Source organism: Pseudochaenichthys georgianus, chromosome 21, assembly GCF_902827115.2.
Source record: "Pseudochaenichthys georgianus chromosome 21, fPseGeo1.2, whole genome shotgun sequence".
NCBI lineage: Eukaryota > Metazoa > Chordata > Actinopteri > Perciformes > Channichthyidae > Pseudochaenichthys > Pseudochaenichthys georgianus.
Window position 1 is genome coordinate 33,108,306 of NC_047523.1, and position 16,755 is coordinate 33,125,060.

At 40.2% G+C, this 16,755-nt stretch overlaps 1 protein-coding gene across 2 annotated transcripts in view; it reads left to right on the forward strand.

The window, feature by feature from the left end:
* nck2a (NCK adaptor protein 2a) overlaps positions 1–16,755 on the forward strand; it is a 57,574-nt gene that overhangs the window by 13,152 nt on the left and 27,667 nt on the right. The window lies entirely within an intron of this gene.

Genomic DNA, 16,755 nt, shown 5'->3' on the forward strand with positions numbered 1-16,755 from the left:
CATCTCTGTTCTCCAATACATCTGTTTTGTTTGACTTATTTTCTTCACTTGTGCTCTTTGTTTACTTATTTAAAAAGCACACTTGCTCACCTCTACAGTGCGTGGCCTGTGTCAGAGCTCATTGTTTAAATCGCAATAATGAACCACATTTGCCATAACACCATAGATTGGCGACTGTTGCCACATGCCGAGCTTGTCAATGTTCCTAGTGGCCTTTGTGGTAACTACACCTTTTATCCTTTCCATTATTTCCAATAGGCATTGTCATTCTTGATTGTCTGGAGTCGATGCTCATTAATTATCCACTCTTTTATTTTCTCATAGAGACAATGATATGTCCCCCCCCCCCCTCATATATTGTATTTTCGCTGTAATTATTCAAGTAACTTTGGAGGTTTTGGTGCTTGTACACTTTTATGACACACCTTTTTCTGCAGACACACCCTCTGTAAAGGAGTCATACTCTGAAAGGTTTGCGCAGCAATGACAGGTATGTGGAGGGAAGGTGTGATAATAGAGCAGCCTGAGCAGAAACTTCCTATCTTACGTCATGTTAAGAAGTCTTAAGGAAAACAAAATGCTTTAAATAATTCAGATTTTAATTTATAGAGATAAGTACTCATTGGATTGGGCTACTTGTACTATAGTTGATCATGTTTCCTTTATGCTGCTTTATTATTTGTCTCTAAAAATATTGCACTTTTTACTCCCTCACATTTATCCCAAAACAAAGTCTATAAATTACAATTGTAATGTAGGACTTTTACTTGTAGCAGTGTTTTTATTCCAGCGATGACTTTTTGTAGTCCAACATCCGGTTCTGCATTTTTTTGTCCTCTTGACAAAAAGTCAGTTTTACAGAAGCACAAATATACACAACTTTTAATGATTTGATGAAAGTGTAAATGCATTTTAAGTCCACTATGAACTAACACTATGTTGACTGAAACAAGTCATAGGATTAGACCTATGTCCTAACTTGGAATTTGGGAACCTGCCGGCTGTTTGTTTACACTATTTTCTGACATTTAATCACAAAACACTTAAGCGATTCAATGAGACAGCAGATCAAAAAGAATAGTTGGTTTCTAGTAGGGTATTTTAATCACAATTACGATTTTGGCTGGCAACGATTATGAAAACAACATAATCGAAATAAAACAATTATTTTTTTCATTATTATTTATTTAAATAAATAGATATCTTTTTTATTGGTTTTTCAATTGAATTATACTTAAAGTTCAGGGTAATCAACTGTTAAAAACATACTACACAATTTTTTCAATAAATTGATGTTTTCAAAGTAAATGGATAATCGTTTTTAATAACCGTGATATAAATTATTGACCCAAATAATCGAGATTATGATTTTTGCTATAATCGAGCAGTTTCTAACCTTCCGTGTTTGTCTTTAACATGAGTTGTAGCCTTCATGTGAGGTATGTTGTCAAGAGGTCAAGACTCGGCCCTTCAAGTCTCGCTGTCAAACTCGTTGTTACTACTTGTAAATATTGAGAATACTTGGAGTCAAATACATGTGAAAGCATGAATCATGTTCTAAATACAAGGACATTATTCATGCTTTCACACATATTGAAATGACCCATGGCAGTTAGACTCCAGGACGTTGGTGTAGAATACCAATAAAAGCTAGTTTATAGGTTGTATGGGGTTTACTTCAAGGCATAATGGAAAATTGGCAAACAACGCTCCAGTTTAATCATTAATATATTGGCATGACGTCATAACTCCGTGTGTAAATGTTGACACCTACATGTTACCCATTAACATAATCTCCAGGCAGATAAAAAAGAACAAACTCACTGTTAATGCTTGACTTTCATTGTGGCTTGCAGGTTCATTTTTATTCGCCCGATGCGTCTGATGTGTTCACTTTCCAGTACAATCAAAAAGTGTTCTTATGTAATACAGAATCACCATTCCTTCAAGGTTTGTAAAACACCTCTAAAGGTATTAAATAAAGGATGCACTTCTCAGTCAAATATATTATTAAAACAAAATGCATTTCAGGGTGCGTAGTCAATTTCAAAGTCCTGAGTCAATCACTCGACACCAACATGTGTTATTTGAGTCACATCTTTCCAAATGGGATAAAAAGCCAAATCTTCTTTTAAATGTGATCGAACATGAGCTGAGACTAATTCCTCAGCTCGTCTCTCTCTCATATGTTGCCTAACGGGCCGACAATCCAAGGAGTGGAGTTAGATGTCGTTGTTAACAAGAAATAGTTAGCTTTTCGTATTGAAGTTCATCCTTGTGTAGTGTGGACATCGTGGTGTCTTTTTAATTCAACGAGAAGCAGCGTATTGTATGAAGGAGGTATTATGAGTCTAGTATGTTCATTTCACATGATATAACCATTTAGCACTGATACATTCCTACTTTAATAATGCAGTTGGTACTTTAATACTTTACAATATCAGGATTAATTATGTTGTTTTTCTTGGAAATTCCAAATAGATTTCCTTTTTAAAGTACGTTAGTTAATATATTTAAAGCTCATAATCTCTACTTTGATGTAGTTTGCTGACTTCACCGTGGCTGTACTTTCAGCTGCGGCATTTTAAATTTTTTTCACTTCTGCCTGGACGTCCAACTCAACATTTGTTTCTGTGGCGAGCTCAGGCTTTTTCTATGTTGTTTACAAATATATTTCAGTCCCTTTTGTTTCATGAGTTACCCTACACTTTGACTATCTCCTGCTGTCCTTCAGGAAGCTGGAAACTAGGAAATGAGATCGGTGTTAAAAATGTGATTTCTTTGCTTGGTGGAAAGCTCAATGTCTGCCTCCCTGAGGAAACCCTAATCTGGGTTACAGGAGAAGAGAAGGCATTAATACATGCCGCACAGATGGGCGGTCAGCAGACGCAGAGTGACACTCACGAAGAGCATAATGTTGGATAAAGGTCACTCCATTGTCATTGTAATGATCTGTAATCCGGGGAATGGGGCAGCCATTAAACTGACGGTACATACATTTACGACAATGGAGCCCCTCTCCGTGACCCCACGATCTATGTAGAGCGAGAGGATTTGTGAAACTATTAAGCAGAAGGCTGGCAGTGACCCTTTGACAGGATTTGTGTCCATTTAGAAAAAGAATAAATATTTCAGACTGTATAGCCTAGATATTAGTGCTGGGGGGAAACGATTATTTCGAAAACGATTAATCGGGCGATTATTTGATCGATTAGTCGACTAATCTAACGATTATTTTTCTGTTGTTCAATTCATAAAAAACGTAATGTAAAAAAAACGTAATGTAAATTTTTTTAATATAGTATCATCACTGAGTGATCCGGACTCGCGACAAGGGAAGCAAATACAGTCATCACAACACGTACCTTTACAGAGCTTCTAGGGAGATCGTCTCACCACCGTAGCTGTCAATCTGATCAAAAGACGTGTTCAATGGCATTAAAATAAGAAAAAACGCGGCTGAATCGGTTAATCCATAGGTTTTTAACGTCTATGTATAAAAAAATGATTGAATTTATAATCCATAATTCCATTTTTATGTAAAAATCGGAGAGCAAATGCTAGCTGCTAATGGTAGCCACCACAGCTAGCTGCCGCTTTAAATGTTCCAACATAGCCGTTGTGCTTGTGTGATATGCCAACTCCATTTGGCAAAGACTGCAAATGACAATATCTTTGCGTTTTGGACTAACTTTAAAATATTCCCATGCTTTTGAAGACCTAGGGCGAGATGTTTTCGTTTGAGGGCTTCGTGCGCAATCCTGTGAGGAGGTGGTAGCCGTTTCAGTCTCCATTGTGTTTGAAGTGCGATTGCGAACTGCTTGTTGCTTTGTTTACACACCCACGTGTGTGTAGCGACGCGTCGACGCGGAAATATGTCGTCGACGATATTTTGAAGTCGACGCGTCGCTCCAGCACTACTAGATATATCTTTCAGCGTTGTAGTAAAATAAGTGACGCCTCGTTTCAAAATCGACCACATTTTTACTCTCAGACAAAAAGGATGCTGAACTTGACAAGCAGCACACAACTGTGGAGATGTCTCTTGTCTGGTTTATTTGCATAATAACGGTGATTTTATGTAAAACGTCCTGCTTTAAATGCAACCACTAAGTTCACCTAAAACCACAAAAAGCAGTGTTGAGCAAAGATGGTTGATTTTAGGGCTTACGTGTTTTTTTGCGTTTCTTTGCTCACAGAAAACAAAGGAATCTTTCCATACAAATAAATTCCCCTCTGCCATGCACTTTGATTATTGTATCAGTATTTTCTCCTACACTCGTACGCACACGTACATGGCAATTACAGATAAGAAGGACTCCTATTGTTTTCCGTGGGTGGCTTTTATAGTAATGTGATCCGCACGCAGTGCAATAATCCAAAGTCTCCCGGGATGGAAATGTGGGTCGGTCCACCATTTCTGTCCCGGCTGCTTATTGGGATGTATTGCTGAACATTTTCTAAAGACATACTTGTGGATGAACCCCAATGACTTTATTGATCTCCTGGCTTCCTCTCTAAAACCACCACGAGGTTGACCATTTTTCATTGGTTGTTTTAATGGGAGGATAAATATGTTTATGGTTAGGGTGAATCCTATTGGTTCAGAGATTTGGTGATTACTTTTCTGGAATCACCATCAGCAAGTCTAACGTTTCTCTTCTTCTGTCAAATATCGAGATAGATTTAGAAACGATGTCTTCAGGGCCCATGATGATTCTTGGTCTTTTCTGTTTGTTCTATATCAAAGGTCACATGTCATGGCCATCTCTACTGATCATAATTCCATTGTTGAGGTCTACTAGAATAGATTTACATCGTTCAATGTTCCAAACTCTCATTGGTTTCTCACAGCATCTCTGTAAAGCATGTGTATTCACTCTGTCCTACACGGCTTGTTGGATTTGAATGAAAATGGGTTACTATAATGTGCAATACTTTGACTTAATAGTCACCTTAGCTGTTCTTTCTGTTTACTGCTTACTTGCTATAGTAAGGTTGTGTGACCATGGCAAACCTGCTTAGCAAGCATGTACACAATTTGATAGTATGCATGTTGATGTAAGCATTTACCTCAACCCACGGTGTCTAAAAAGGGTTGCAAGTTAAACTTTTAGTCTTGTTCAAATCTGTTTCCAACACAGTATAATCCTAGCATGACTGTCTCTCCTGGAACGTGAACTCTGTCCCCTTTGTCTGAATGTCATACCTGAGTTTTCCTATGTCTTTGTGTTTAGCCTTCTTATCAGTAGTTTAGGGTTTCAGTCGCCGCTCCTGAGTGTTTTCTTTTGTTCCTACACTTTGTCCATTCTCTCCTCTTCCTCCTTTACCTCTATCATCACTTCTTTCTCCTCCGCCAACCGGCTTCAGTTCCTAAATTCATGCCCAACAGCCTGTTGGCTTCGGTGTCCTTGTGTCACCACTGGGCACCGGGCCTAATCCTACTCTGGGACGCTGAGGGGGAGACCATGACGGGGAGAGAGGGAGGAAGAGAGTAAAGCTGTAAAGGGTGTAGTTCAGCGGTACAATATCGCTGCCTCTTTTAGTCCACAAAGCCACAGCCTATGTAATCTGTGGATGTTGCAGGATGATGTCAAAGCTTGACATGGCATGAAGGAACCATAAGAATGTGGGCGTAGCTCTTTGCTTAAGAAAACAAGAAAAGCTGCTTCCTGCTGAGGACGGTGAAGTGCCATCTCTAATGCTCGCAGTGTTTCTTTATAAATGGATACGCAAGACATTTGGGGAGCGGGGGCTCTCGACCTCCTGAGGTCTTCAGGGGGATTACTCTGTAGATTGTGTATTCGATTTCTTCTCCCTCAACAGAGAAACGTGAGCGTAAATTCATAAGCACACTGCAACTGCTCGTTAAATTGTAATCAAGTGTCAGTGGCTCCCCCACGCTTTCCTCCAGTGTGTATGGGGTTTGTATTACATGGCAGAACATTGGTACTTTGGGCCATGGAGAGAGATGGGCGAGGGAGAAACCCAACATGTCCCAGCAGGAGAGGCTACACAAACGTTCAGAGACTTAGGTTCCACTACAGAAGTACAAAAGTAAGACTAACTGATTCATTGAATAGAATTATAAATACAAACGTTGACCAGTTTTAGCTTCTCAAATGCAAGTATTGCAAGCTTTTAAAAAAAGTGTATTCAAAAGATCAAAAGGAGTAGATCAGAATAGTATCTTGCTTGGATGTTTTGTGTTGTTGTGAAAGTCTGTATTTCATGAATCATTGGTGTGACTCATGAAAAAGAGAATCTATTGTTGGATTTTGTTCCATGGTGTTGTTTTCCGGACGAGGCTTCGACGGGCCCTTCATGCTCTAATTGATTTCATTAAGTGGACGTTTTCCCCTTTGGCCGTGCCCATGCTCAGACCGTCAGTGTGCACACAAACATTGAGTTATCTCACCCGAGCACAAGCATGACTTATCTGTCTTTCACAGAACGATCCACGTTCCTGCCCCCCCCCCCCCCCCCAGAGCCTCACAGCCCACGCTACATGCATCCCTCTGAGGATCGGCCTCATTAACAATCGCTCCCCATTCCTGTGGACGCTTCCAAAGGCATCGGCGCCGTTATATCGAGCGATGAAGACGCTTTACAAGCGCTGCTCATATTTTGGGATGGGCCGACACATAAATGCTGGTTTTCTTTATTTCTATAAGCGTGTCAGTTATAGTCATTTTAACATTGTTTCTATTGAAGCAAACCAACCTGCACATCTCAAGATTGATGCCATGCAATCTTTTCATTCCCTCTTTTTGTATTCTCGTGTTTACTCCTAATGTGCAGTGCCCAATGAACTGAACTGTAAACTCTAATGTTGGCCGGGGGTGAGCTGCACGCTGACTCGAGCCGCCTCCATGGCTCGTGTGTTTCCAGCTGTTCTTTTCACCTGCCAGCTATAAACTTGTGTTTGAGCGTTATGCAAACCCCTCGGTTCCTCCCTATCCGGTATGTCTCACTAGGACAGCGGCTGTTACAGACACAATGTGCCCCTCACTTCAACATGTTGACATTACTAACATTTCTGCCTGCCCGTTTGATCAGGATGTATCTTGTTAAATGTTCATTTAGTTGACGAAAAAGTCAAATCAAGTTATTTGAATGTAGACTGGTTAATATGCTTTAAGTTGGGGTCTCTTTCCCCAGTCCAACAAGACCATAACAGTCCTCTTAAGCTTTGTCTTGCTGCCTGTTATTTCATGGTGAAAGAAACATATTTAATCTTCTGCCGCTCATTTCATTTATAGATTGAAGCCACAGGCCACAACTAGAAATACGTTTGAACCAAAATCCTTCATGCCCTTCCTGTATAATATTAAACAAGAGCTTAGTCCTTGTAGTGTTATTGAGCATAAGTGAAGAATGGGATATAGTTGATATTTCTAGTCAACGCAGCATTACGTTTTTAGCAACAATACGTTTTAGCAACAATACAAACAATTTTGCCAGTTTTGTAGATGAAACATTAGTGAAGTGTCCAGTGTCTTCTTGAGAATTGAATCTGTACTTTCATTGTGTGGACTCTCAGCTGCTGATCTCACAACGTGCACACCTCCATCCATGGATCATTGAAAAGCTTGTTTTGCAAATGGTTGGATTGAAAATAGTGCACACTGTTTGCTTTCTGTGCAACACGGTGTGAAACGCCCGTGTTACCGGATCTATAAGCACGCGCCTGATGACCAATTGCTTGTCTTAAATTAAAAGTATTGTATTTCCCTCATAATGAAAATCCCTCGAGAGCAAACGCATTGACTCGGACGGCTTAATCCTGCAGAGAACAGGACATGTTTCTCCAGCTTAATCCCCACAGGGTAATTAAGAAATCTCCCACTACACACGGAGAATAAGAAAGTTTCTGAAGGTATGTTTGCTGGCTCGTGCGCTACGGCAGGGATTATATGGATGAAATTCAAGTGGAGTGAAAACCGACCACCCGCCCTGCTGCTTCGACAGTGCAGCCGCTAAACAATGTTGTCAGAATTACAGAATGACAAAGATGAGACACGGCACAGAACGGCTCCATTGTAGCTGAGAGCTGACAGGCGCTGGTATCTGTCTCTGCTCTGTGTGCAGGACTAACAGCATGAGACGGCTTAGCACCGCACGGACATCCAGCCTCCGCTTTCATGTGAATGTGATGGATAACCCTGCGTTGTTAACACAATAACATGGCCCATCAAACATGTAACCAATCGTGCTATGATGTTTTGTAATATTATTAACAATAGAGTGGCGCAGTGACGCGTCCTGAAACCCGGAAGTAAGCTTCTTCCGGTTCCCTCGACAAAAAAGCAATGCAATTTCTCCATAGGATTTTGGAAAATAACTGGAAATAAGGTCTGTGGCTGACCCACATTTTAAGAGACGGATCACATTTTGTTCAGTCGGAGAATCTCCACATGTCTACCCTACTTTTATAATTTTCACATCTTACATGTGTGTGAACCACAGACCTTATTTCGAGCTATTTTCCAAAATCCTATGGAGAAATTGCATTGCTTTTTTGTCGAGGGAACCGGAAGAAGCTTACTTCTGGGTTTTAGGACGCGTTACTGCACCACTCTATTGTATGTTAACCAACTGTTAAAGGACAAAAATAATATTGAACGGCTGATTATATTTCGTAAACAGTTGAAAAACAAAGTGAGAAACTCATAAGAGCAGCTGGTCAACCTTAAGCTTCAGCCCACCTTAAAGGAGCACGATTCTGAGTTTCTTGCTAACTTCGGGGATTCATTTACTTCATAGGAACTAATCTTCTTGGCTAACCCTCATTCAAAGAGGCCATATTATGAATTTTAGGGTTTTCCGTTTCCTGTTGTGTGTAATGTAGGTTTTTGTGCATGTAAATGGTCTCCAAGGGCTAAAATCTCAAAATGATATGTCCTCTTTAAAGTAGGGATCGACCGATATGGCTTTTTCAAGGCCGATACCGATTATTAGTAATCAAGGAGAACGATAACCGATATTTGGAACCGATATACATTTGCAGTAAAATCAGAAAATCTTGGTGTCAAAATGTAGAATAACACAAACTCCAACACAACTTCTTTGAAATGCATTTAAGCATAGCCTATATTATGTTTAATGAACTTTTAAAACATCTTACAACTGGTTTCCTCTCTGTGCCCTTTTCTTTAGTGCAGCCATCTGCAATGAGTTAGAGAGACAAGAAGTGGGGCAGCAGGCTGACATGTTTAACTAACAATAATGCTTAATTTATTATATCAAACCAATGCCTGTCTGTCTAGCATAAAATCCCAATAAACTGCTAGCAACTGCAAAACACTATGCTAGCTAATGTTTTGCAAACTATTAAAAGTGAGGCTATTGCAGTAGACCTAACGTTAGACTAGTAGCCTCACTTCTAATATTTTGCTAAACATTTGCTAAATACATGTTGGCTAGCTAATAAGCTTCACATATCAACCTGAAAAACTGCGAGGCTTCACTCGCAGCCCCCCCTCCGCACCACAGTTCCGCTGCAAGACGTTGCACGCTGACTGACTTCCCCCGTCCCTGTGTAACTGGGAAGCTGATAGAATTAGATCAATAGATCGTGCTGTTTTTGCAACTTCAGCATAGGGGATTGGGATGTTTATTGAACTTCGGCTTTCAACTGATTTACCTTCGAAACACATGTATGGCGCTGCCGCTCAGCGCTGCTGCTTGCCTCTGTCTGCGTTCTTCGCACCTGCCTGTAATCTGAGAAGGTCCCGCCTCTATGGCTGGCTCCCGCCCGGAAAATCTTCAGTGTTGATTGACACTTCAGTAATAGCCTATCAGATAGCGCTGTGGGCGGGACATTGCTCGTGTACAGAGAGTGGTGACTGCAGACAGAGAAACGGCCGCATCAGAGCCAAAGTGTTATCGGCAATTTTATAAAAAAAAGGCCGATACCGATAATCGGTCAAATGATGAATATCGGCCCCGATAATCGGCCTGGCCGATAATCGGTCGACCCCTACTTTAAAGTATGTTGATAGATAATATAACTTCCACAGCCATATTTCCATAGTTGTTAAATCCTTCCTTATATTACTAAACACTGAGGCAGTGTTTTTTCCGCCTGCTAAGCATTCAAATTCATCCATTCACCATTACCTGAAGCAACAAGCCCCCCCACCAACACAGCCTCTTGCATCATTTTGAACCCCGGGCTGTTTTCTGTCTAAACCCTTAAAGTTGACCCTTACCCTATTGCAGTAGCATGTGTGTCCTTATCTGCAGCTTTTACGAAGAGGTCCCCAGGCTTTTACATTTGTGATGAGTGTCTCTCACCTGACGCGTCCCACATTCTGGATCAATGTGTTTCTCTTCCTTGAAATTACATATTTGTAATGATTTCCTGCTATCCTGTAAGCTTATGATTCTAAATTGGCTTAAACTGTGAAATAATTAGATTGGAGTAGCTTCATTAGACTTTTGGTATTTTTGTCTTAAGCATCTTTAAGGGCTATCATTTTTCTTTTATTATTAATTGGATTTTTCAAGGTCAAATCTTGGCTCATACCTCATCTTCGTGAGGCAACATCAGTAACTCTGCATATAGAAATTATTCTACGAGCAAAAGCCATCTTCCAGACTCTCTGAACGCCAAACATTGGGACAAAGCCCGGTTAATCGTCTGATCATTCAGCGTTCATGAAATGTGTATGAGGACTGATTAATGCTCAATTTTGCCATTTGATACGTCTTGTTAATATTTAAAAGCAGAACACCAGCAGTTCATTTATGTTTGATCATCAAGGCTAAGAAGATATTATATTATATCTATTTGCTCTGAAATCTGCATGCTGCTTCGTGCTTTGGAGTCGATTCAGTCGCTGAATGGAGCAATACGATAGGCCTCTTCGAATCCATTTGTGTCCTTTCTCTTTCTCTCACACACACACACACACACACACACACACACACACACACACACACACACACACACACACACACACACACACACACACACACACACACACACACACACACACACACACACACACACACACGGCTGCTTTATTTATGAGATGTATTGCTACAGGGTTCTCTTGAGAATTCAAGACTGCACACAAACAGTATTTGGCCCGTGGAGTCTCTTCTTTCATGCTTTCTCTCACACACAATGGTATACACTTTCTGCAGGACATATATTTGCCTTATCTGCTGTTTTGGCTTGGCAGAACTTCAGTTGTTTGAGTGTGACCCTGGTCTTGCTCTGCAGCGTGCAGAAAGCTGCCTAGATGCTTTCTGAATGTGGTGCTTCAGTGTTTCATGTGGCAGTGATGTCATCTACATGTCGAAAAATGGCCATCCTGTGCTCAGGCCGCTCTGAAATCACTGCGGCCGCATCGTATCGGAAAATGTCAAGCTAAGAAAATCCTTCAGTGGGATAACCATAATAGAAACAGGAGAGCTCAGAGGACGAGCATTTCAAATGTTTATCAGCCAGAGCACTGACCCGAGAAGTACACGAGAGCATGGAGAGTTCAACATGGATTATCTTTTTTTGGCCCTTAAGGAGACAAACGGAAACCTACGTTGTCCATATGATTTAGAGAGGGCAGGAAAAACTGTTCTTGTTCAAAGTAGGGAGCAAATAGCCAGGTGTTACATTCCTGGTGTTGAACCTTCTTTGGAAATGTTCGCATTAACTCGATGCATTGATAACACATTTCCAACACATTTCAAAGGTGTAATCAAAGAATCGCAAAGGTCTGTTTACATGTGGGATTTGTTATGTTCTCTTGTAGTGATGAAGCTACAGAGACACACGCTGTTAGTGACTAGCTGGTGAGCATAGCATGATAATTCAGCAGCTAAAGAGCCAGATATTTCCCTCAGGAGTTGGAGTCAGGTGGCCAGAATCACGACTCAAAATGAGTGGTTTGTAACTGCTGCATGTGCAAATGAGAAAATGGCTATTCGTTTTTTAGAAACCATTTTACGTTTCTGAAATGGCAGATGTTAACCTGTTAAGCCCTGAGCCTGTTTTTCAGGTCTCAGGCTCAAAAATGACATTCCCAGAACAAATGACCATATCTTCCCTTCTAAAAGGATTAAATTAATAATCTTTTTTCTCAAAGTAATGATAAACCTGTGAGTTGGATGCAGAAAAGTCAGAATCAATATAGATATTTTTTATTTTAAAGAAAATTCAGATTGAACATAGTAAAAAAAACTGTAAATTATAGTGTCCGTCCAAAAAAACTCCACCTCTGAGGTGATTTGGGTGGAAATGGGGGTTTTACCGTTTCTCTGGAACCCATTGGTCGATTTTGGTGATTGACATCTCTTTCTGACCGTTAGAGCCAATAGAATCGAAGGGGAATTTCCCCACACACATGGTAACAAAAAAAAGGTGGGGGCTTTGCGCATTCAGGTTTCCATCAGAGTGAACCTATCTCTCGCTCTGACATCCGGAAACGGAAACGCAGGTTTATTGCTCGTGGATTATCAGAAATCATTTCAAGGGGACATAGACACATTGGATTAACCTATGGATTAATTTCAGCAGCGTTTTTATCGTTTTAATTCCATTGAAGACCACTTTTGACCAGACAACGACACAGGTAAGCCATGTTAGCGTTTTTAGCTACCTAGCGCCACATGTTTTGATGTCTATTTTTATTTATAAAGTCGCGAGTTCTTATCATATAGTGATAATGTATGTACCAGGGTTTCCGTTAGCCGGTAATTACCGGTTTTTAGCTGGTAAAATGTATAAAAAACCGGTAAATTCAAAACCTGACGGTCAAAATGTCTGGTAATAATTAGGGAGGCTCCGATCGATCGGCCGCCGGTCATTATCGGCCGATATTCACTCTTAATAGTTTGATCGGTGCTCTCTATAAAGGCCGATCAGGAGAGCTGGATCTGATCGATATGGACATAAACGCGAGTGAAGTGTAACCGGACGCGAGAGAGAGAGATCAGATCGACTGCTGAGTCTGACTCAGACACGCAGCTCTGCAGAATCACCTGAAGCCCCGCCCTCTGTTTAGCGGGCTGCAGGAGCTGCATGAGAAACTGACGTGCTGTCAGGAGAGAGAGAGAGGGGAAAAGAGAGTATCCGTTTCTCCCGTGTTATTATTCAAAGTTGATGTAAACTTCTGAATAATGTACGTTATCTACTACAAGTAGTTTGTTTGAATGTAATAATTATGTTGTTTGTTGTTTGTGGAATCATTTATTGAAAAATGAATCTGAATTTTTCGATCTGTTACGATTATAAACTGAAGCAATATAAAAATGAGCCCCGTGAACTGAGTTTTAAACTGAAGCATATCTGCTCATAGTCCGGTAATTACATGCTAACGGAAACTCTGCTACACAACTATTATTATTATTATTGAAATATGACCGGTAAGTTTCAAATTAGTCCGGTAAAATGAATTCTGCCCGGACATTTGACCGGCGAGAAAAAATCCTAGCGGAAACCCTGGTATGTACCCATCTGTGTCATCTCACGATGCGTTGGATGTGCAGAAAGGATAAATAATAAGGTGTTATGAGTGAGTTTCGGTGCAGTAATCTGTTAGCATTTTTCGCTTGTTGCTAATTCAGAGGCTCAGCGTTAGCATTGTGTTTTGTTTTTTTGATTTAAAAAAAAAAAAATGATCAGTTAGATGAGTTTCTCCCCGTTACATGGATATAAAACATTCATAGTTTATTAAATGTTAAGATTCCCTCAGACGCTGTTTCCTGCAAGATGTTGCGGGAAGGCCCCGGTACCGAGGTCTCTCGGGCTTAACAGGTTTTAAAGGGCAGAATATCAGTCTTCATGTGATTCTTCTTTGGTGGTTTCCAATATGTTTGCTTAACCTTTACTCTACTAGCAGAGGTTAACGTCTTCTTCAGAGGTTTGGCAAAGAGTAGAGAGATAGTTTGCATTGTCTTGCTTGGCTGATATTGAAACCGAGTGTACAAGAACTAACACGTAAGTGATTCATATATAGATGGAAATGAGATGTAGCTTCTACATATGCCATTTCTGTTTCATCATCTCCCCGGGGCTCTGACATCAACACGAGGTTATGTAACGGAGACAAACAAACATGCAGGATACCAGGAACAACTCTGTGCTCCTGCTCCTCAGAAAGAGTTCCCATGCGTCTTGAAAACCTCGGATACATTTAGACTGTGATTTCAGTCTGTCTTGGAAAATAACAGTCTCTTATGGAAAATAAATGGCAAAAATGTCCCGGGAGGAGACCCTGTCTTTCGTAAAGTATTTTAATAATTCTCATCGTCTCCATTTGATGACTGTTTGATCTCCTTTGACAATTTAAAAACAGATCCTTTTTGGTTTACTGATTGAATCAAATGTACTTTTTTCATCTTCAGAAAACATGAAGATTAAATGAAAACCCGTTCGCTTCATTTTGATATGAGGTTTTATTGTGACTTTCTTTCATAAAATTAACATACCGTAGTTCCGGAATCTCAAATGTGAAGATTTGATACTTTTATTTGTCATATTTCGATAAATGTTTGTAATTTAGGTAATTGTAAAATATCAGGGGCATTACTCTCTTATTTTCAAACATTTCATAGATAAAACCATGAACCAAGATAACAATTACGTACTGCCCTTAGTGGTAAACATCGTTTCTTTGTCAAAATGTGGTTTTATGCCTTTATCCTTATCTCACATTTGGTATAATTTTTGCCTTGTGTCTTACCTTTTAGTGGTAGTAAGAAAAACCTTAACCTAAATAAAGAATAATTTCTAAAGAATGTATCCCTTTAAAATCCGGATAAGATAAGAAACTATGACATCAGGACTTTCAGCCTAGTTTGAGACCCAGAGGATTGAAATGCCACTACTCAACAGTTGACTCGAAGTAAATGATCTGTATGGTGGAGTCGTGTGAAGGCGTTCAACAGGTCTGCATCCCGTCTCTCTGCATCGCTCATGCTACATCAGTCTGCTCTCCCTCTGGAACCTCACCTGATCAAAGAGAATGATTCAGGTCCAGAGCCGAGGGAGGCGTAGAGAGAAACCCGACGGAGCAGAAGGTACAAAGAGAAGGTGAAGCTCAAGCTGGGGGAAAGTCAACGTTGGTTTGTGTTGCGCGGAGAAGAAGTACGAGAGTTTCGCAGGACTATTTTTGTACTCCCTGAGCTAGATTTGACAACATGTTCTTTTTGCAATTCATCCCCAAGAGTAGGTTGTTTTAAATTGAATCAAGCAGCAACATGGTTTGCTCATACAGCATAGGGTCCTAAGTGTTGCCACTGCCTGCGTATTCATCACATAAATTAAAAAGCAGAAAGTGAATTAACTCTAATATGCAAATCGTGCAGATTTCACAATCTCAACAGTATTCATGTCTTGTTAAGTTTCCCTCCCAAGTTGCCTCATTAGGATCAAATCACTTCCTACCATGTATTGCTTTCAGGGGTCCTCACAGATAGTATATCATTACCTGCAGGAAATGTAGAGGAGGGCTGCAACAAACGACTAATTTGATAATCGATTAATCTATCGATTAATAAAACGATTAATCGACTATTCCCGACTATTATGCCTTACACCAATTTCTCAAACGCTCTTATTTAGCCCTCAACTTTTAGATTTAGCTTGAGGTTGTTTAGGCATGTGGAAACTAGCAATGAAGACAATAAAGATGAATACTTGATTCAAAAATACATATATTATTAAATTAACTAAATCAATTGTGAACAGAATTAACATTGCTTTTTATTTAAATTAAATACATAATATTTCACATCAAAAGAAACAACAATGTTTTAACAAATCGTATTAAATAATGTGATGACAGAACTGTAAACAGAATAGCTGAAAACTTTAACAAAATAAAATAACTCGGGTTACCGCTAATCATTAACCCATTTTATATAATGTAGTTAACTCGGTGTGTTGCTGCTAGCATACATAACACCTGACGTGGAGGAAACGTTACTCGTGGACGGGGCGACAGAGCTACTAGAAAGACAGTGGAACCCCGGTGCATTCCTCTCCGTCTGGATGTGGAGGCACTTTTGCTAAATGTTTAGACAAATTGCTCGTGTTATCGCCCTTAACATGCTACAACACTATTGGCAAGGAGCATTGTCCACATCGAGACGGGTAACATATTACCACACCTTGGAACGCTTCTCTCCGCCATCCCCGCCGTGTGTTGCTGTGTGTGTGTTAAACTTTCCCCGCACCCTCGCACACAGACAGGTGAAGAGAGATCTCGTCTCGATTGGAAAGATCGAAAATTACATCATAGACGCAATATTTTTGTCTTTTTGCATATTAGAAACGAGTTGGCGACACTAAGACTGCGATATAATGTTTTTGTAGCAATAATGACATATATTTTTAAATGTCTCCAGTACCGATAAAAAGACCAATAACGTTGGAGCTTAACGGCATGTAAAACACACGTGATGACGTCACCAACGAATCGACGACTGAATTAGTTGGCAACTAATTCGGTCGTCGATTTTAATCGATGAAGTCGATTAGTTGTTGCACCCCTAATGTAGAGTTACACGTTTGGGAGCAAACCCTCTCACTAATGCTCTGTTTTTATTCTTTTTCTGTCCTTAATTTAATCCGTGCATATTCGGAAAAGAAACCCAAGCTGAGGTCTGTGCATTATTCAAAGTAACTGGGGCATCTTTTCTGGAAAGAGACGTTGCTGTTGAGTGCTTTTGAATGCAATGTTTCACTGCGCGGAGCACCACAAACTACATTTAAATCCCAAAGCAATGGAGCCAAAACCTTTC